Source organism: Neofelis nebulosa, chromosome 12 (assembly GCF_028018385.1).
Source record: "Neofelis nebulosa isolate mNeoNeb1 chromosome 12, mNeoNeb1.pri, whole genome shotgun sequence".
Lineage (NCBI taxonomy): Eukaryota > Metazoa > Chordata > Mammalia > Carnivora > Felidae > Neofelis > Neofelis nebulosa.
Window position 1 is genome coordinate 43,742,146 of NC_080793.1, and position 23,052 is coordinate 43,765,197.

Consider the following 23,052-nt stretch of genomic DNA (forward strand, 5'->3'; position numbering starts at 1 on the left):
TTTTACCTCACTGCTATCTGTTTGCACCTGATATGTTATCTACCTTTCTTCTGCTCTGTTAACTGAAATATTCGGGAAAGTGGTAGGAAACTGCAAGATGATTTTGCATATAAAGACTCTTTTCTCTAAACCACTGGAAGAATAGTAAAATAATAAAAGTTGTAAGAGCAATAACAATAATAATAAAGACTAATTGGGGACCATAATTTTTACCAACTGCTATATGCTTTACATTGTGCTCAAGTATTTCCTTTTTTTTTTTTTCACTTCATACCAGTAATACTCCTGATAATACCTGAAAGGCATTATCATCTTTCCAGATGAGGAAACAAAGACTGAGGGAGTTGGTACCATTACAAAAAATTCAAAGATGTACAACTAAGTGTTAAGGTCAGGGTTCAAGCCAAGGACTTTGAGAATCTGATAGCAGTATCTTGTTTGTGTCTAAGAACAAGAGGGAAAAACAGGGGTATTGTGACATTTTTTGTTGGATGCATACTGTGAACCATATGCCTGATTCCTTGCCCTGCAGCTGCTTAATTATTTTTTTCTAAGAGGAAAATAGGACCACGTTTATTTTCTCATTGCCCCAGCTTTGTTGAGGTATAATTGGTATAACAAAAAACTGCGTCTAATTAACATATACAATTTTGTGAGTTTGGACACATGTCTACACTCTTGTTACCGTCATCACAACTCAGGTACTAAATATTTCCATCACCTCCAGAAGTTTTCTTCTGTCCTTTTGTTCTTTGTTTTGTGTTAAGAACACTTACTTGGAGACCTACTCTCTTCACAAATGTTTAAGTACACAATAATTTACTGTTAACTATAGGTACTATCTTGTACGGCAGATTGCTGGGAACTTACTCATCCTGTATAGCTGTAAACTTTGAAATACTATTTTGACTAACTAAAATTATCACATATTCACATCAAAGCACATTCAGAACCAAAGAGTGGGAGAAAAATAAATCCATGTTGTATACACATGATGCACATAGCTGATGTGTTGTGACACCCATCTTGAGGAGTGAGAAGCTACAGTTAGACACGCCCTCTCTTCCCATTCAGAAAGAATGTCCTAACAGTTCTGTTGTCTCATTTCCATGTATTTATATCACACCTAAACTGTCAAACTAAAATAATTCAGAGTCAAGACACACATGTGCCGAATTTCTCTTTTTAAACAGAAATTCTTACTTCAGTTAAACTTCTCCCCCCAAACACCATTGTTTACAGCTTTTATTTTATAATTAAATACCCTATTCTCTTCTCCTCAACATCTACTGTGATAATTATAACTTGAGCAAGTCATTTAAGCTAAGTCTTTCCCCAATTGTAAAATGGGAATTCTAAAACCACAACATGGGGTGTTGCAGTGACTTTAAAAAGTAAAAGAGGATGAATATAAACTAATAGATCTCAGTAAATGCCAATCTCCTCCCCTCCTCTGTTTCTAGAATGTAACATTTTAAAGGGTAAGACCTAGCCATGATCTCTGCTTCAGAGTTTGAAGCACATAAAGTAGATTAAATATTACGCTGATTTTGTCAGTGTCCTCGAATTCCATCTCCTCAGCCCAGAAAAGACCAAAGCTCTTTCTGTATTTTCCCCAGACCTCAATCTAGAGACCAAAGCTCAGGCCTATTGACTGCTAGTTTTAGCCACCAGGTGGCATAATAATGAAAGAATAGACTGTAAGGTATCTTCCTTCTAACTCGGAGCTTTGAAGAAGTGTTGAAGTAGGTATTTGTACTTAACAAGACAAATGTTCAGAAGATCCGATTCCATTTGCTGATACCATTTCCCCTGGTAGATTTCAGCCAGTTGTGCTACAGCTCATTGCTCACCTATTAAAGCCTGGTTGGTTCTCACATCCAAGATGCATTGGGAAGGTCCACATGTAACCTTCCACTGCTAATACGATTAAGCCAGCAGTTGCTGTAAGGTTCATAAACCTGTGACCCTCATGGATCAATTTCAGAGCAGTATTGTACTTAAATGAACATAGTTCCAGCAACCAAGAATAATTTTAAAACAACTCAAACTAGCATGATTCTATATCATAAAGGAGACAGGAAATCCCCCAGCAATAAATTTTAAAATCTCTGTAGATTCTTCCCAATCCACTGCCCCACACAACTACAGCTCCCCTTCCCAGACCTGCGAAAACTCCCACAGCCCTTGGTTTTGTTTTCTCCTATTTCCCTCTCTCCTGTCCCCTTTTCTATCAGTTACCCCTGCAGAGCCCAGCAACTGGCCCAAACTACACCCATCTGGGGCAGAGGAGGGACGGAGAAGGGAGGTTCTGATGCAGACCTTGCCAGAAATCTCTAGTGCGTAAGAAGAGAAAAAAAAAATCTGAGAACACTCTACAATTAATCGCTTATAGTTCTTTATAAATTGGATTAAAGCCCTTTGTCAGATACATATTTGCAAAAATATATCCAGTCTGTGGCTTATCTTAACTATTTATTTTTTTTCAAAGAGCAGTCATTTCTAGTCTTGGGGAAAAAAAAAAAAAGAGGACATTGGCAATGAAAAGCAAACCCTAGCAGAATGTGAACACAAATTAATTACCTATATCTCAGCATATTGTAGCCAAATTTAAGTAAATGCAGCGAGCTCTGCTACAAATTGCAGAAGGGATAATGAAATCCAGGCACGGAAAGCACAGAATAGGAGTCTGAAGGGTTCATTCCAGTGTTTGTGGTGACTCCAGTTAGCCTATGAACTTTCAAAGGGGACTTTACCTCTCTGAATCTTCATTTGCTCCCTTTTATTGATATGGAAACCAAGGCTTTTCTTAGATGAATGACTGACCTAAGGCCACATAGCTACCAGGAAAGCAGGAGAGCCCCAGGGAATGCAAGAACCAGATCCTTCTATGCTTCTTTAGCTCCCCTACCTACCTTACAGGGCTTGGCACAGTAGTAAGCACTCCATGATTTGGGGATGGATGCCAGACTTGAACTCAGTTTTGTAAACCCTGAGTTAACCTGGGACCTATCCCACTTTGTACATCACCTCCACATGGTGCCTCTTTTCTGCTGAGGTTGCACCTGCGTTGGACAAATGAGGAGCACTTCTGGTCCTTGCACTTAGGGTGCAGAATACCAGTCTTCACCTGTTTCATGGTTTTGATGATGACAGTGTCTCTATTAATAAATATTGAGTTAGCACTTGGACTTACAGAGCCTCCGAGTTGCACATATTTTCCATAAGTAGGCGGCAAAAAAAAATTGTTCCCACTGCTCTGAAATTATTTCCTCATTTTTCTGAGACATAAAATCACATATTCATACACTTATTGCTAGCATCATGATTTATGAAGACATTTCAAGAATTGCTTGGATTTAATTAGAAATTGTTATTTTCAAGTGTTATGTTTTTTTAAGTGTCCCATCCATTGTGGGATGGAGTCGGTAACAGAGGAGAACAAAGTAGGGAAGACACAATGTAGATTGTGCGCTGCATCCACAACTGATTCATGCCATGGGTATGGCACTTTACAGTTTACATAATGCCCTTGTGTTCTGATTAACTCCTCTCATCTGTCACATGGGGTTGATATTATTAACCACAGCGTATAGATAGGAAACTGAAGATGAGCATCATTTAAGTGACTCCTCCAAGATCACAGAGCTGGGTTTGAGATTCACATCTATGGTCTCTGCTCTCAGAACAAATCTTGAGCCAGGATAGTAGCATAGTTAAGAATGCGTCCTTTATACCTGGACTGCTTAGTATTAACATACCCATTTTGCCCTTTATCAGCCTGGCGAGCAAAATAAGGCAAGTCACCTAACCTTTTCATGCCTCCATTTCCCATTCTCAAAGCAGGAAGAAAATGGAACCTACCATAATTGAGTTAATGCTTGTAATGTTCCTATGACAGAACTGACCGGCAGGCAGCACTGAATTGAGTGTGTGTGTGCATCTGGGCCTGTGGGTGTACATGGGCATGCGTGTGTGTGTCCGTTTGCATGCCAGTGTGTGTTTTCACTGGTTTGAACTGTTGCTCACATTTCTGGAAATCTCTCACACATTAGTTCCTTAAGTACGTTTCATTTCCTTTATACCAAAGAGCTGAGTCCTAACAGTGGCCTAATTATGAATTATGTGTAGTATATTCATGAGGAGATTGTGAATATGCATCAGACCACGCATTTGGGAACAGGGTCCCAATGTGCGGAAGAGAAACAGAGAAAAAACTCTGACCTCTAGTGTGATCTTCATTAAGACGCTTCTCAGAGTGAATTGCCACAGTAACCCCGCAGCCCACAGCACATAACACAAGCTATAATTTAAAATTTCATGCAGGAAGGAAAAGTTAGAGTTCTCACAAAGAGTCTGTAGATCAAACACAAGATGAGAACTGTCTTCCCAGTGTATCAAGCATGGAAACAGGCGGTGTGGCTTTTGAGTTACTTCCTAGTCAATTTTATTGATTAAACTTCACGCTATCTAACGTGCTGCATGTGGCTTGGATGTCTAAAACCGGCTTTTGAACAAAGTGAGGAGACTCAATCCAAACAGTCAGGGAGTAAAAATACTGTGAAGAATTCTGTTGTATTTGCTTTATAGCCTCTAAAAACCAAGGGACCAAACTGAATTGCAGAAGGTGGTGGGGTCGCGTGTGCTAAATTCTATCACTTGACCTGGAAGCACCATGCTGACTGGTTGGTCCTCCACTAATCTAGATGGACATGAAGCTCTGCTCTCTAAACAAAGCAGGAGCCGCAGCCCCAAGGCCTTCCCCTCCTGGGTGGGTTGAGTCAACTCCTAGGCTCACTGTCTGGGCACATTTCCTGTCAGCATCATCATTCAACCTTCCCCATCTTCTACACTCAAATAAGGGCCGGCTACAAAATTACCCTCCTCCTGCCTCCGGGAGATGGTGTGGGGTTACAGAAATAACATGAACTTCTGGGTCAGAGAAAACCTGGACTCTCTGAGTCCTTGTTTTCCTTTTGATTTCTTGTGTGATAAAGGGCAGGACACTTAACTTTGCTCTGCCTCAATTTCCTTATCTGTAAATGGAGATAATATTGCCTTACAACTTTGTTAGGAGGATTAAGTGAGATATAAACGGGAAAGTGTTTAGCACATACCAGGTACTTACATGTTAGTTCAGAGAGAGAGAGGGAGGGGGCAGAGGGAGAGAAACAGAAGGCAAGTAGTATGAACTGGCTTTTAAAGGGAACTTCTGGAAATATACAGATGGGTGTCTGACTTGTTAATAAAATTTTAATTTGACTGAGATCAATGAAAAGCTCCATGTGTTGACTACAAATACATACTCATCAGCAATTTCAAGGCAAATCTATCGGGGTTATTTCCTTTCATTAAAGAGCAATATAAATATTGATCAACTCTCCTAATTGACCTGTGGTTTGCTTTCATACATTAAACTTCTGTTCTGCACTGAGGGCACAAATCTCCCAATTACCTTTAGTTCATAATTCATTATGTCACATTAGAAGCTAAACAGAAACACAGAGTCCTCATCAAGAAAATAGCACTTCAGGATCCTTTTGCCTTCTGCATTCCCTGCCCCCCCCCATCCCCCATCCCCACCCCCACCTGCCTAAGCCTCTTCCCAGATGACATGGGCCAGGGCTAAGGGAATATCTTCAGCCACCCCAAGTAGGCCAACTTCTTATATGTGAAATTAAAGCAACTGTATGGCAAGGCCAAGAAGCAGCCCCATCACACAGGATGAGAGATGAGAAACACACCGTCTAATGAAAAACAAACATTAGGCTTGAGGACACAAGGAGGGCTGGAAAAATGCCAAGGCAAACATCTGCTGTTTCACAAAGATGGCTAAAGGCATGCTAATCATCTTGTCAATGGCGGTCAAAACATTGAAGATACTTTCTTGAAAGGCAATGGCAATATGTTCTGTCTCCTGAACTCAGAGGGAAACGAAATAATGTGCAACCCTGGGTGGTCAGAATGCTGAACAGTGTGCCTCCAGTGGCTGTGTCCTGCACCATCTTGCTAGAAAAGCAGTTCACTTTGAGGGCCTCAGATTTAACCTGCAACATGGATTATTCATAAATTTTCTTGTGAGTTCATTTCCAGGGGAATGAGTGAGTGGTGGCATAAAAAGGTATTTGGCATGTTGCAGGTTTGAGGACATTACAGCTAGAGCCAGGCCTTTGTCTTCCTCAGTGTCAAAGGAAGAGATAATAAAGGAACACATTATTTTCTTCCTCCTGACTAGACAGGCATCCTTCCTTTGCACCTTGGCATTTTGGTATCAAGACAAAATTCATGTTACCCACTGAAGGAGAAGCGAAAGCACTCAGAATATCTGTTGATGGAGAAAGGAACTACAGACCCCAGGCTCCGGCCCCTTCGTATGTCAACACAGGATGGGAGGTGGAATCCGGCAGCCTTAATTAGTGAAGTGGCAATTACGACACAGCAGAGATGTGATCTCTCCTTTGAGGAGCCACATTTTCATGACCATAAAACAACACTGATTTTCATCCGTTCTCAGGTATATGAAGGGTTTGGTTTCTTAAATCTGGAAGGGGTTGCTTTTAGGATTTTTTTCCTTTGTAAGCCTTTGTCCTTCAATATGTGATAACAGAAGTTTTTAATGTTATATAACCAGGAGATGTTTCATTTTATTATTGCCATTAATATCAAAGGGTCACAGCAGAATACTCTTCCAAATATTTGTGGTGAGGTGCAGACATGAGCTAGAGGGGAAGTAAAGGCAAGATTCTGCTTTATGTGAACATTATATATTTTAATGTACCTCTACTCTATTTTCTCTTGTCATTTAGGTAGATTACTAACAGAAGGGGACTATAAAACAATATAAAACAAAATTCACAAGGCAATTTAGAAATTACTTAGTTGATATTATCATTTTAAAATGCATATTTACACATAAAGTCTGTAATAGTGAAGACCAACCAATTTCATTTCTTCAAATCATAAATAAAAGACACACTAAGTGACTACCCCCCAGATCACCAAGTAAAACAGAGGCCAGGGGTACACCCAGCCATAAGTCTTCCCCCTCACTGCTTTTCTTTCCGTAATGTGAAACTTACAAGAAACCAAAATAGGACATATGGATGAGTGACCAAGGGACAGTAAGATGAAGCAAAGATGGCAAATCCTGGCACTGCTGATCAGTCTGATTCTCCTTGTTGCTGATTTCACACACTCAGCCTCTGAAGCCATCTCAACCCAGTGCTGCATCTAGCCACTCCCACAGATTAGTGAATTCACAATGTGAAGTGAATTTCCTCTCTCTGGTTCAGCAGTTGAGTGCATGGAGTTTAGAACAGGATTGACCAATGTTCAAGCTCCAGTTCTACCACTTACATGAGCTTGAGCAAACGACTTAATTTCTCTCAGCTTTGTGTTCTTCTCTAAAAGAGAAATACTGCCATTTTTCTCTTAGGGGAGTTCGATGATGTAGAAAGTGCTAAGCACAGTATGTGGCATACAGTAAGCTCTCAATGATATTGATTACAAATCCAAAAGAACTACTTCTCTGTATTTTCCAGCTTTCAACTTTGCATCACTAGGTTTAGTAAAAGGTGTGCAGGAGAGTTCTACAGAGCTACCTGGTGGTGCCTTAGGCTTTGCTGCTACATGTTATATTAAAGAAAATTATATATCAGTCACGGAGACACTTCATTAAATAAAATCTAGCTGCTAGGACCTGCTAAGTCCACTTTCAGCCACATGTTCAGTGTCCCTCTAAAGGTATCTGTTACACTGAACTGCAGTTCAGCTAAGGATGGCTCATTTAGAGTCTAAAGAAGCCTGAAAAGTTTTTAGAATGCAGGATGGAATCATTACTAAAGCTAAATCTGGAGATGAAGCATTCTTACATCCCATCCCAGGAGCAAAGGGTGCAAGGCACAAAGAACACACACAGGGTAGCCAGGTCTGATGGGTACTTTTATTAGCTCTTCTTTCCAGTGACACTATCCAGGAAGAGCAAGCTAAAAGCAGTCAAGCACACACTCCACTGAAACAAAAATGATGTTTTCATAGAAGCCTACTGGGGCTTGTTTGCACAGCCTGAATCTGGGGCAAACAGCTTGCTGCATCTCTTAATGCCTAGTCTCAGCACTTAGTTAATTTGGGATCTATTTCTTGCCTATTAAAAATAAAAACAGTTGCATTCACTCTTCAGCATGAATTGTTTTCTGGAAAGCATTGTGGCAATGTGAGATTGTTAGGCAGTTGTATTAGACAGTGACATATTCAGGCTCCCCTGTGATGGGGGGGGGGCACATTTCAGATAATCACTTTAAATATTTCACTAACACAGTAGTAAATATTTAAAAAGTGTATAGTGATAATGCTGTTTATCATACTCATTCCTTTATTTCCAAGAAAGCTTGTCTTCTGAGGATATGCAGTCAAAAGCTCTCCCTAGAATATCATCACTTGTAATGGATGCTCCTATATAGTTTATTTTTGTTTATACTAGCAGCCGGGGAGTCATGGCAACCGGGGGAAGTACAAAAGCAAAAAAAAATAATTATCATTGAGGAGATAAGGGGAAGCCACCGAAAAAACACTGCTCGGCACCCGTGGAGCTTTCTACCTACTAAAGTAATGAATTAGTCATCCAGAAGGGTATGAATGTTCCCAGCAGCAGAAGCTTGCCCTGTTGTCCAGGAAGGTTTAATTGTCAGGTTCTTACCAGTAGGAGTGACGGTGAAGTGCCTCCTTCTGCCGTGGTGTGATGCTACCATCTTTTCTCCCTTTGGGTCCAACGCTTTTTGAAAATGTAGACAAAGTCCAAATTTTATCCTAATGCCTAGCGACTCTTCCATGAATATTGCATAATTATTGAAAGATAGTATCTTATGAATTTGAAGGTATTTGCTTACAGGTTTTGTTTTTTTTTTGTTTTTTTTTTTTGCATTTACATAGAAAGTCACTTGGAACAGGCATCTTTGTTAGTGCCTTAGTGGGATCTTCTCATGGGATTTCTCAGAGATTTATGTGTTTGGAACCAAACTTAGATCAAAAAAAGTATACAGAAGGTTCTGTAAAGTATCATGGGAGTGATGGATCTCATAGTATATTACTGTCACACAAATAATTCTTTCCCAGCTAGCCTGCCTGCTGCCCTAGTGCGTACTCACCTGGGAACTCTATAAAGGGTACAAAATTTAAATTTGTACCTTCCTACAACCTAGCGAATTTCCTTCCTACCACTTCATCCCTTTAAAAAAAATGAAAGTAAAGTTTTAAATAGTCTCCTTTTAGAAAGAAGCGTCCATGTTTGCAGTCGGTGAAAGTAGAGATGATAGAGCCAGACCTATTACTAGTCTGTGAAATCAGGCACATTTCCAAAGGGCTCTGAGAATCTGTGTCTCCTGTGTCTAGAGGTGACTCAGTTCCTCCCTCACAGAGGTGATGAGTAAATGTGATGATACACGGAAAGAACCCAGCACAACTTCTGGCATATACATTATAGTTATTCTTTTATTATCACGGAGTTTTCTTAATCCAGGCCATTTGGTCTCAAAAACTATTCTCTGGAAAAGCAAACGTGGGACCTACCTCAGCTGAAAAGAGTAGTTTAATTTGCATCATGAGGCAACAGCTCGATTGCAAGGAAGAAAGGACTCTCCTTCGAAACTGGAGAATTTAATGGCTCGTGAGAATGAGTTCACTTTCCATCCCAGAAAACTGACTTCCAGGCAGAGATGTCGAGGAGTGTGTCCTGACTGAGGAGGCCCAGCAGCTTCCATGTAGTACTCAGATGTCAGCTTCTCTGCTGTAGCAAAGGGCAGAGAGGTGAAAGGCCTGTGTGCCAGGAAGTAAAAGCACCTTGCCTGTATTTTATTTCATTGCTCAAGCCATCACTTCATTTACTTCCATGTTATGTTTGGGCAGGTTCACATGTGGCAATTTTACAGCTTGTGGGAAGCTAATTAATAATAACTCAGATAAAGCAAATGCTTTTCTTTTGGCAAGGGCACTGTAGATCAATTTAAGTCAAATATGTCCAGTGCTGTTGGAATAATAAACTCTTTCATAGTATTAGAGATACTATAAAATCCACAGACTGTGTACAACCTGAATGGGATTAAAGACAGGTAATTAATCTTCTCTGCATTTTCCTATCAGGGAAAATAGATTTTTAGACGGAAGTTTTGTACAATTTTTAAATTATTAGAAACTCGTGTCCCATTTTTCCTATAAGAGATTTCTGTCCCAACTAGATTCTAAATGTTATTAAAATGTCAAAAATGTGCCATCAATCAATGCCAGATTAAATTACCTTTTACATTAATTTTGTACTTTAGAAATTGTGTCAGAATTAGATCTATTCTCATTTGACCCAGTGATGTTCATAGAGCAGTTGTTAATGTCCCCATTTGATAGATAAGGAAACTCCGGGACAGAAAAGGTAAGGGTCTTACCAAGTTATGCAGTTAGTGGCAGGGCTAGATTAGAACCCATGTTTCCTATCTCATAGGAATAATACCCCATCACACATAAAGCCTTTCTAAGTGATACAAGCCATAATAATGGTTTCCATCAATCCACATACGGAGAAGTCTCCTTTTGTCCTTTGGTCTAGTGAAGAGAGCAATTCATGAAACATCAAGCAACCAGCACAGGATAGGTTTCTGCCTGTCTATTACCATGATAACCAAGGCAACTAAACTACATGAAGATTCTGAAAATCTATCACAAGGATTCTGATTGGGCAGGTTCTATTCTGGGTTCTAATTTAGTATGTTGTGGGTAAAACCCAAACATCTCACTATATATTAAATTATATATAAATGTTATATATATATACTATATTATATATATAAATTCTATATTAAATTATATATAATATACATTAAATTATTAAAGTATATATAAATTAGATTATTTTAAATTATATTAAGTTAAATTAATATTACATTATATATATAATTTAAATTATATATGAAATTATATATTTTATATAATTTAAATTATATATATAATGTAATATATATAAATTTATATTTATTACATATATTTATAATGATATGTCTTATTAACTTCAATATTTAATATTTAAATTGTGTATCCTTTATAATTCAAAAGAGACAAGAATAGACAAAAATTTTTCTTTCCTTCCTCTGCCTCTCATCTACCCAATTTCTTTCCCTGGAACCAATATCATCTTGGTATTCTTCTAGAGCTATTTTATTAACATACCGTGCAAAGACATAGTTAAAAAAACAAATTATGAGAAAATATTTAAAAATTTTTAATGCTTATTTTTGAGAGAGAGACAGAGTGTGAGTAAGGGAAGGGGAAGAGAGAAAGGGAGACACAGAATCCAAAGCAGGCTCCAGGCTCTGAGCTGTCAGCACAGAGCCCGTCACGGGGCTCCAACACACAGACCATGAGATCATGACCTGAGCCGAAGTTTGAGGCTTACCCAACTGAGCCACCCAAATGCCCCAATATTTTCACATAACTTGGCTCATTTTAAGCAAGTTCCACCAATGATTCCGGTGCAGGTAGTCTTCAGCTGATCAGTCAACTCCTCTGGAAAGAATACTGATGCTTCTAGAACACAGAAATCCCTTGTGGGAAGCTCAAACAGTCCTCTTCACACTTGAGTGTGTATTGGAATGAACTGCAGGGCTTGGACACAGATTGCTGGCTCCTCTGCTTGGAGAATCAGCCATCCAAAGCAGTATTTATGAAGTTCTACACTCATAACTTAAGTTCCTTTCAAAATAAAACCTGAAATGGACATAAAAACAGCAGTATTTGTGGTCCTTACTAGGTTGCAGGGACTGTTTCAACCACTTAAATATACTAACTTGTTTAAGCTTGCAATAGTTACATGAGGGAGATACTATTATCCCAGTTTACTGAGGGGAAATTGAGGCAGACAGGTTTAGTAACTTCCCCAACTTCATTCATTCAGGTGGTTAGTGAGAGAACCAATCAAACCCCAGAACCACCAGTCTGTGCTGTCTTCCAGTCCTCAAGACAAAGCCTCACAGACACTTGCTTACAAATCCTCAGCACCAAATTTGATTGAGAGCCTCTCACTTACCACATAGCTCCCAGATGTAAAATGTAGTAACACAAAAGATAAATATGTGCTTTTTTTTTTTTGACAGAGGGAATTTTCATTTTAACACATGCAAATAAAATTCCTTTTGTTAGTTTCTGCTGTAATGAATTTGAGAAATTCACAAATTAGTTCCAGCTGTATAGGAAGTTCTGTAAAATGAGGCATACCAGTTTTTTGTACCCAATAACAATTTTAAAAAATCTATATTTAAGTAATCTCTACACCAAATGTGGAGTCTGAACTCAGGACCCCAAGATCAAGAGTTGCATGGTCTACCAACTGAGTCAACCAAACGCTCCTATACCCAGTAACAACTTTTTATAAGTGTAGTGGATCACATAAGGTTGATATACAAAATTGTATACAACATACAAAATATTGCCCTGGTTAATATATATATGGAGCTATTTAATTCAAAGCAGTTGGGTGTATTTACTATGCGTGATGGATCCAACACCAGCTTTGCAAAAGGCAATTGTTCATTTTTGACATACTATATAGATGTGCTGATAACACACTGTCAACAGGAAGTTGGCCCTGGTGGTAGTATTAACACCATGAAAATCATCAAAAAGTAAAAAACAACAACAACAAACATTTTTTTCTTTGGAGAACAGGTTGTTAAACACTTACCAGCATACCACTGGTCGTATATTCCAAACCAAATACACACATTACACACATTTTTCCTGAATAGTGACTTCTAAGAAGGAAGATATTTTAAGTGGTACATTACTAATATGGGCACATTAAGTAGAATGTTAATCACAGTATTGACTTCTTAACTTTAATCACTGAATTCTTGCCAGTAACCAAAAATGTAGATTAGACACACAGAATTTATCTCCTATCCCTTTGCTATTAAGTATCTAAATAATTATTTCTGTAGTCAACGTCCCTAAAGCTAAAACACATGATTAGGGAAAGGTGCCCCCAGGTTCTTGTTCTTAGAGTCCTAGAATGGTGATCAGAAGCTGAGATCTGTAATAACTCCTCTGGCAACAGAATGAAGAATGTGGAGTGTATCTGGAGTAGGTTTGATAAGTTAATACCGTACTTTGCTTCTAAGTTTCTTGTCTTTGAGTGTTGTATCATTTCTTAAAATCAAGTCACATTTTGGAATTTTCTAGCTTTAAATAGGCTTGGAATTTCCCCACATAATTAGGGCAAATATGTAAATAATCTCAACCTGTTGACCCTTTCTTTCCCTAAAATGATAAGAAATTTTCTCTTTACTTACATTAGTAGTGGCTGCAGTTTCAATCTCTGAGTAAATTAAATGCATTCAATAGTATTTTAATTACCTACTCCTCGTAATTTTTTATTTTAATTCCAGTGTAATTAACAGAGTAGGATATTAATTTTAAGTGTACAATATAATGATTAAATAATTCCATATATTACTCAAGGCTCATCAAGATAAATGTACTCTTAATTCCCATCACCTATTTCACCCATTCCGCCATGCATCTCCCCTGTGGTAACCATCTGTTTGTTCTGTATAGTTAAAGTCTGGTTTTTTTTATTTCTCTGACTGGCTTAGTTCACTTAGTGCTGTTAGATCTATCCATGTTCTTACCAATGGCAAGATTTCACTCTTTTTATGGCTGAATAATATTCCATTATACATATATGTATATGTATATTATACACATATACATATGTATATGTATATTATACACATATACATATGTATATGTATATTATACACATATACATATGTATATGTATATTATACACATATACATATGTATATATGTATATTATACACATATACATATGTATATATGTACATATATACATATGTCCCATCTTCTTTCTCCTTCATCTATTGATGTACACTTGGGCTGCTTCCATATTTTGGCTCTTGTAAATAATGCTGCAATACACATAGGGATGCATATATCCTTTTGAATTAGTGTTTCTATATTCTTTGAGTAAATACCCAGGAGTTCAATTACTGGATCATATGGTAGTTCTATTTTTATTTTTTTGAGGAAATTCCATACTGTCTGCCAAAGTAGCTACACCAGTTTGCATTCCCATCCATAGTGCAAGAGGGTTCCTTTTTCTCCACATCCTCCCCAACACTTGTCATTTCTTGTGTTGTTGATTTTAGCCATTCTGACAGGTGTGAGTTGGTATCTCATGGTGGTTTTCATTTGCATTTCCCTGATGATGAGTGAAGTTGAGCAACTTTTCATTATCTTTTGGCCAACTATATGTCGTCTTTGGAGAAATGTCTGTTCATGACTTTTGCCCATTTTTAATTGGATTATTTGTTTTATTGGGGTTTTGAGTTGTATAAGTTCTTTATATATTCTATATACTAACCTTTTGTTACTAACCTACTCCCTGTTAACCCCAAACTGATGGTCAAGAATTCAATTTGGTAATTAGAAAAGTGTTTTTAGATGGAACTTTTACTGCTATCATAATCCCTGAATGAAAACATGCAATACCATGTGGCAATGAACACATTTACGGTGACCAGCATTGTACGGATGGTGTTGAAGGTTTTTCAAGGGATTTCACAATTTGTAGAATTTCATTCTACAAAACTACACTGACCCCCTACCCCCAGCACTCTAAAGCCACTGAAAAGCTTTCTCTGAGAACCTGTTTAACTCCTAATAGAAGAGTGCAGAGAAACAAAAGATCTTCCATGGCAGCTGTTTTCCTCAGTCCTGACAGAAAGGGAAAGGGACCCAGATGGGGGCATCGTTGAGGATTGTAGCTCTGGGCAGCTGCTCTCCTGAATCCCAGCACAGCTGCCTAGGACCTTCATTCATTCTCTCAGGACCAGAAAATACAAAGCCAGCTCTCTCCCTTGGGAACACCAAAAATCTCCACTTGCATGAAAAATACAGTAAAGCCTTTCATTCTTTACATTGGCCTCACTGGTTTAAAAAAAAAAAAAAAAGATACAAGAGTGGTGGTGGTGGTGAGTCCAGTTCAAATCACAGCATTTGCTTCCTGTATAACTCAGTGTTGCCCCAGGCAAGGTACTCTGGAATAGTGACTTGTTTGTGACAAACAGAAGTTGTTGGAGGAGTTTTAGGGGGATTTTTGAGCGGATAGAGAAAGGAGGATTTGGGGTGAGGAGGGGAAACGTTCCCTTGTTAAACCTGCAGAAAGTCTTTCTTTTGTCCCAGGTTTCCCAAACGTTGCTGTTCTCTTCAGGCAATTTTATCTAATTAACATCTATTTTTCACATCTTTACACAGTAATCACTGTTCAATTACTGGAACCCAGCTGCTGATGCTAAAAAGTACTGAAAAATCAAATTCCTACAATAAATCCTTAAATGCCCTCATCATCACCTAAATGAAGACAAAGCAATTTGATTCTTCAACTGCCCCCTCTTTTACCCATGTACCTTCATTCCCTTTTTATGAATCCTTTTGTGACTTTGGTTCTGTCCCAAACCCATTACTGAAGGCCACAAGGCAAGAGTCAAAAAAAAAAAAAAAAAGGAATAAAAAAATATGAACAGGGGTGCATAGGTGGCTTAGTTGGTTAAGGGAATGACTCTTGATTTCAGGTCATGGTCTCACAGTTTGTGAGTTCAAGCCCTGCGTGGGTCTCTGTGCTGACAGTGTTGAGCCTTCTTGGGATTCTCTCTGCCTCTCCCCGACACTCTCTCTCAAAAATAAATAAACTTAAAAAGAAAGACAAACCTGAACACGAACACAGAAGTTTCCATGTAAGGATAGTAAGGGATTTAAATATTTACATCTTCTTTGCTTTTAAGGAATCAAACTAATTTTGAGGAGCATTTTATCTAAAGTTAATATTCATGTGTGTATTCGCTCCAGAGAATTTTACCCTCCAGAGGAAAAATGTTGTCATCCGTTTGCATGTTCTTTAAGTGTTAGCTTTATAAGAGATGTGGTCATTGAAATCTTTCCCCAAAGGCATTACAAACTTGACTTATTAGATTGGTTAATAATTTTTATTTTATCAAAATTTGTTTAATGTTTATTTTTTAAGAGAGAGAAAGAGAGGATGGAAGAGAGGCAGAGAAAGAGTGAGAAACAGAATGCGAAGCAAGCTCCAGGCTCTGAGCTGTCTGCACAGAGCCTGATGCTTGGGCTTGATGCTTGGGCCCAAACCTACAAACTGTGAGATCATGACTTGAGCCAAAGTGAGACATTTAACTAAGCCACTCAGGTGCCCCCCAAATTTGGCCTTTTAAAAATTAATCACTGGGGCACTTGGGTGGCTCAGTTGGTCAAGCGTTTGACTTTGGCTCAGGTCATGATCTTGGGGTTTGTGAATTTGAGTCCTGCGTTGGGCTCTGACAGCTCAGAGCCTGGAGTCTGCTTCAGATAGTGTCACCCTTTCTCTCTGCCCCTCTTCCACTCACTCTCTCTCTCACTCTAAAAGATAAGTATTTTTAAAAAGGCCAAATAGAATTTTTCATATACATTATGTATATTTTACAACATGTTGTCTACCTTAAATCTTTGAGTAAGAGGAGAAGGAGGGGGAGGTAGAAGGGGAGAAGGAATAAAGTAGAACAAGAAAAAAAAGGAAAATGGAAAGAGGGATTAGAAAAGAAAGATAGTGACTTTTTATGTTATTGATGTGAAAAAATGCAGTTATGCAGTGTAGTTATAAAACTTACAGTGAGACTTTGCTATTTTAAGTTAAAAACAAAGGGAGAACCAAGATTTGCTGAGGGCTTCCTACATGCCAACCATGTTGTGAGCTTCAACTCATTTAAAAACCTCAACAAATAGTTGAAAAATATGTATTATCTTTGACCTTAGGAAACTGGCTCCCTGGGTTTAAGTGCCATGATTAACAGAATTAATCAGCAGTTATAAGATCAGGCATTGGAACCTTTCTGTGCTGTTTCCATGATGTGTTTCTGTTTCCATGGCATGCCTTTATGTCTATGATTTCTTGATCATTGGTTGTGAATTCCAAGTCTTTGAGCATGAACTCAGCCCCTAATTATGAAATGGCTGATATGAAAATAGCACAGCCCATTATCCAGAATTTATCACATTGGACTTCAAAACAACAATGGAGAGACAAAGGCAACATATTTCCTCAAGGGATAACAGAATTCATAAGCATCTCTCTTCTCACAGCAAAAACAACACAAAAATCAGTGATGTTTAGTTGGGGTTAAAATACAAACTCCTTACTATTATAGTCTTTTGGCTGTAAAGATAGCATAGCCCTCGAAAGACAGGAGAATTTTCTTGATTCTAACCCCATACGTCTTACTTGATCTTAGAGAGTTTTTTTCCTAAAACTATATTAATCAAGATGAAACAAATATATTTTTCTTCAGATTTACATTGAAAGTACTCAGTTTTGAGATCAGCCTCCTGTATAAAAAATGTTACAGCAGAACCCCAGAATCCAAGGGAAACACCAACATATGGCTATGAGGAAGGAAATCTATATGCTTCCAGGATAGTGGCCACGTATCCTTCTTTGCCTTGGGCAGTGTTTTCACCTCTTACCCAGCATTATTATGAATACTGCCTCCACCCCTTTACAGAAGTGTCCCAGTTTGGGTGGTGTACTCTGTGGCCATTCTATCTATGGAAAACCTAGATCACCAGAGCAAACACAAATGTGTTTCCCACCTTGGGTTTTGCCATGCTGAGAACATGCAATATTAATACACCATTATGAGACCTTAGTAAAGCTAAAACCAGTAAGTTATATAATGAGTGTTACTTATTTAATCTATAAAATATGTTGAGAAGTAACAGTTCTTTGTCCCTCTGCTATGGTGGATTCTGTGTCTTTGCAAAGATAGATGGAGGAGGTTAAGCTAGACTATGTAGTCAGTGACAGACTTGAGTTTGAATCCTAGCCCTACCACTTACTGCATGAATGGCCTTGATCTAGTTGCTCAGACTTCCCTAAGCCCCAATTGCATATTCCATTAAGGACAGAGAAATAATGGGAGGACACCTGTTGGGATGAGCACTGGGTGTTGTATGGAAACCAATTTGACAATAAATTTCATAAAAAAAAAATAGAAAAGAAATAATACCACCTGTCACCCAGAGTTGTTGTTGTTGTTGTTTAATTTACATCCAAATTAGTTAGCATAAGTTGAGGTTTTTTAAATTATTTTTTTAATGTTTGTTTATTTTTGAGAGAGCAAGAGACAGAGTGTGAGTGGGGGAGGGGCAGAGAGAGAGGGAGACACAGAATCTGAAGCAGGATCTAGGCTCTGAGTCGTCAACACAGAGCCCAATGTGGGGCTTGAACCCTCGAACCACTAGATCATGACCTGAGCAGAAGTCAGATGCTTAACTGACTGAGCCACCCAGGCATCCCCAGAGTTGTTTTTAACAAAGTAACTGGGCTTTAGCGCCAGAAAGACCTCAGCTGAAATCCCACTTCTACCCCTTCTTTGCTGTATAACCTTGTACAAGAAAATTGACCTAGAACTCAGTTTCAACATCTCTATAAGGTGGTAAGGAGAACAGTTGCTCTCTCAGTGGAGGTTGTCTTGAGGACTGAAGAATATAGTGCATATTCAAGTAAGCATGTCATAAATTTATTATCATTATTTGAAATGTAAAATGGGACAGTCCTTAACAAGGCCTATAAATAAATTGTACCAGAAATTTAGTTAGTATTGACTTTTTTTTTTCTGGCCACACATTATTAGGTACTAATAGGCCTAGTTTAAATCAGTTTTCTTATCAAAGTACCAAATTAAGGTTTCACTTGCTTTCAAATACTCAAGTTTTCACACAAACATAACACTAATTATACCCTTGAAGTGGCTGAACTAAAACCTCAAATGACATTGTTTTCCATAAAACAAAGTTGGAATTGCTACAATCCATTACCTTATGCAAGCTATTTTAAATGCTGAGCTCTTTCATACTTTGTTTTTGACTGTCATTTTTAGTCATGAAAATTTGGGTTTGCTGAGTCATTTATTAGTTTTCTTTCAAGACAATTTATCCAGATGAGGTTAATTAGCAGGTAATATGATTCCCTAGGACTCTAGGAAATGTTTACCAAAATACAAATCAACTGGCAAATACATACAAGCTTCCCTAATACATGTGACTATACACACACACACTTTATACAGTATTACCATGTATAGTGTGTTTGTATGTAGTGTGCGACTATAATCTCCAAAGAGATAAATAGGTATCAACTCACATGCACACATGTGTATATGTATACATATAAAGTTCTCATCCCTTTGTATATATTTGCAACTGAAAGAAATAAACCAAGAAATCAATTAAGATGTGATTTCTCAGTTCCCTCATAGGAAGTAACTCAAATGAAAGAAGAATATTCACTAATACTCTATCTGTACCAATTGGTGCCAAGCAGTAAGATGGAAAGCCATGCCCAGCACTGCACTGGGAGAGAGAGTGGGAGCATGGAAGGTAGAGAGTGTCCACAGAGGGCTGAGTGAGAGTTCCCATTCCAGCATCTGTCCCAATTTTGACTCCTACCGCTCTTACAGAATCCCAACACATGAAATGTCAGGAGCAAAAAGCCTGTTCCATAAGTTTTTAATGTATTTCCCCCAAAGTGTGCGATGCATTCCAATGCAATACTCTGAATTTAGATTGTACAAAATGTTTAGTAACCATGAATTAATAAGCATAAAGTTAGTGCCTTTTAACTTTACCATGCTCCTACTACAGTGAGGAGACTCAGTTTGAACACCTCTCTGAAGGAGAACAGGTCTCTGGGTCAGAACTTTGGAAAATAAGAAATTTTAGCTAGAAAATAGCCTTTTGCTTCCATTGTATGTTTTTTTAATTCTTTTCCCTTTATTAATTTCCATTCTGATTCTCTATTTCAATTATACAGTAAGGGTGCCTGAGTGGCTCAGATGGTTAAACGTCTGACTCTTGGTTTCAGCTCAGGTCATGATCTCATAGTTCGTGGGTTTGAGCCCCACAGCAGGCTCTGTGCTGGCATCAGGAAACCTGCTTGGGATTCTCTGCCCCTTCCTTGCTCGCTCGCACATTCTCTCTCTCTCTCTCTCTCAAAATTTTTAAAGAAAATTTTGTGTTGTTTATCCTATTTACTGTATAGAGTCAACAAAAGTTAAGACAGTGATAACAAGAATGACATTTGGAAACTGCTACTGTTATTATCACCTATCAGCAGAGGCTTACCACCTGCTTTGCTCAAGGTACTGCGCTGAGCAAAAGAGCACTGTCCTCCACCTTTCTTCCTTCATGAGACAAATAGGCAATAAAAAGCACATGTATACATGGAAAGATCTACTCTACAGGTCGGGCTGAGGCTTGTGGATGGTTCCCTTTCCAGCATCCATGACTTTGAGTCCTTCCTTTCTCACTTACTCTCCACCTGCAGTTTGAGCGTGCCATGGTTAAGAAGTACTATTCCAAGAAGGCAAATAGGTGCAACTTCAAGAACCTAGATTCTACTAGAGCAGATGAGACATGAGCATACCTAATACATGCAGGGGAATACTAAGATACTGACAAGCACTATGATAGTCACAGTGAAAACAGAAACGGTCACCAAAATGGGACTTAAATTCTTCCCTAACTTTGGAAGGCGACCCTTTAAGTAACTAATAAAAAACATAGCAGGTCATGTCAATATATCAGTTATCCACTAGCACAGAGGTTTGCTGTGATTGAATTTCAAAAGGTTTTCATCATGTTTTTATGTTGTTTTTTTTTTTTCAAAATTAGTGTAATATAATGGACATTGAAAACATTTGTTGAACAAGAAACAAATAGAATTGATAGATTGTGCTATGAGCAGTGGATATTCTGACACTTAACACTTTGGTGTACTTCTTTACAATCTTTCAATACCTAAGGGTATTTTTCCCTTCACTATATTCACAATAGAGATACAAATTCATATCCCACTTTGTTCAATTTACATTTTTTATGTAAAAATCTTTCAAGTTGTTAAGTATCTCCTATAACAATAGTTTTAATGCCTGCATAATAGTCAACGTGAGAAGATGAATCACAGATAATGAAATTACTTCTCCATGACTGGTCATGGTTTTATGCAATATTTGAATTTATTAAATAATGTAGTAACATGTGTCTTTGATGTTTAAAGTTATAATTTGATTCCAATTTGGGAGAATGATATTAATATCATTAATTTGTTTACTGGACAGAATTTCCTTACTAGACTACCAAATGTTTGAAAACAAGAATCCCATTTACTCATCTCTATGTCCCCAGCTCTGCCTTGCATGTAGAAGGTACCTAGTATATGTGTATGGAGTTGAATTAAATATACTTTTTTCTTTGATAGTTTCCCTGCTCTTTTGCAGAGGGAATTTAAGAAATCACTTGGCAGTCATCAGTTGCTAAATGAAGGGAACCTCTACAACTATCTACTTAGACATTAAAATCTGTTATGAATGTCTTGGGATATAAAAATTACATACTCTTACATAGCCTGTTTACTGTATAGCTTTTTTGTTAAAAAACACAAAGCTGCATTTCACCTTCATTTTCTCATCTAGAAAGTAGCTGGAAAAATGTTAGAAATCCTGTCACCTAGGAATCTAATAATGACTTAGTATGAATTAAGAATAGAAAAATGGGAATTTTAGATGCGATTCTGTATCTGACAAAGATGGGTACATCACTAAATGCCACAGTTGAACCTTAGTGTAGCAAGATATGATTGTTTTTCTAATGTGTAAAAAAGTCAGCTGAATGCAAAATTACATCAATGATATTTTAGATAGATGATAAGGTGATTTTCCAGATGTCTAAATCTTTTCTGGAATAATTTGTAAATAAGCTAATAATAGAAGCTTTAATATATCCTTGCATACTAGATTGATAATTAAGATCAATTAATTTTTTTTTTGGGAAGAGAATGGCTAGCTGCTTACCAAACCGATTTGCCAGCCTCCCATGCAGTCAGATGTGCCCATGAGACTGAGTTCTGGCTAAAGAAATGTGAGCAGTAATTACAAGTGCTATTGTCAGGTCTGGCTCTCTTACCCATAATCCTCCTTCTTTCTCCATATGGAATGGAAAGGACTTCAAAGATCTCAAGGAGTGTGGAGACACAAAATACACAGGCACAAGTCCCTCGGTGTTTTAATGGAGCAGAACTAATAAACTACTGGTTTAAGCCCCTGGGATTTCAGGATTTATCTGTTACAAAAGCCTGCAGAAATTTATATTTGTTCATTTCCAGAATGTTCCAGATGGGATTTAAGACAGCTATCTTGTCTGAACAGCTTTAAATAAGAAAGGAGCTAAAATGTCTAGGTGCTTTCAGCACCAACTAATTAAAACTAGGTAATCTCCAGCAAGATTCCCCTTCATTCATGAAGACTCATACTTTAAAAAGAGTCCAGTTTTTCACAAGACAATAGATAAAAATCAAGAATTTAAAAGGGGAACTACTTAACAGAATTCTACTCCATTTGATTTTATTTTCCCAAGTAAAATTTAATAATCTTATGAAATAGAAATACTGGTCCTCTGTGGTCACTTCATAGAAAAGTGGACATTTCTTCATAGAAATGTGGACATTTCATAGAGTGGCCTGAGTGGATCTTGAGGACTGAGCAGTTAGTACAGAAAGGCAGGCAACATTTTATTTTTTTTAACTCTACCTTCAGAGGGATTTAAATGACTAACCAGCAGGAATTTTTACCCTAGATTGAAGTTTCCTGAATTTTCTCATTTATGATATGAGATACCTAACCAAATCTTAACATGTACCTCAAAAGGTTAACCCAGTGCTTCCAGAAAACTATCCCTGCAGGATGGATAGACTTTTAGTACTCCCTTCAAGTAAGAAATTTTATATGTCTAAGAGCCATCATCTGTAATATTTCCCTTTCTCCAGATAAATAACAATAATAATTCTCAAGTAAATTCTCCAAATAAAGAACAGTAATAGCCAACATGTATGGAACTCTGACATCATATGCATATGACATTCTATTCTCACAATAACGGTAGGGTAGTTACTAT

General features: G+C 37.8%; 1 protein-coding gene and 1 long non-coding RNA gene across 14 annotated transcripts in view; one reads left to right on the top strand and one right to left on the bottom strand.

Annotated features, from left to right (window-relative positions):
• Positions 1-23,052, top strand: part of LINGO2 (leucine rich repeat and Ig domain containing 2) — a 1,171,177-nt gene that overhangs the window by 1,136,643 nt on the left and 11,482 nt on the right. The gene's annotated exons all lie outside the window — the stretch shown is intronic.
• On the bottom strand, positions 7,924-10,662 carry LOC131491801 (uncharacterized). The gene is made up of 2 exons (XR_009251654.1): positions 10,562-10,662; positions 7,924-10,083 (listed from the first exon to the last, which is right to left on the bottom strand). It is a non-coding gene; the product is annotated as an uncharacterized LOC131491801 (long non-coding RNA).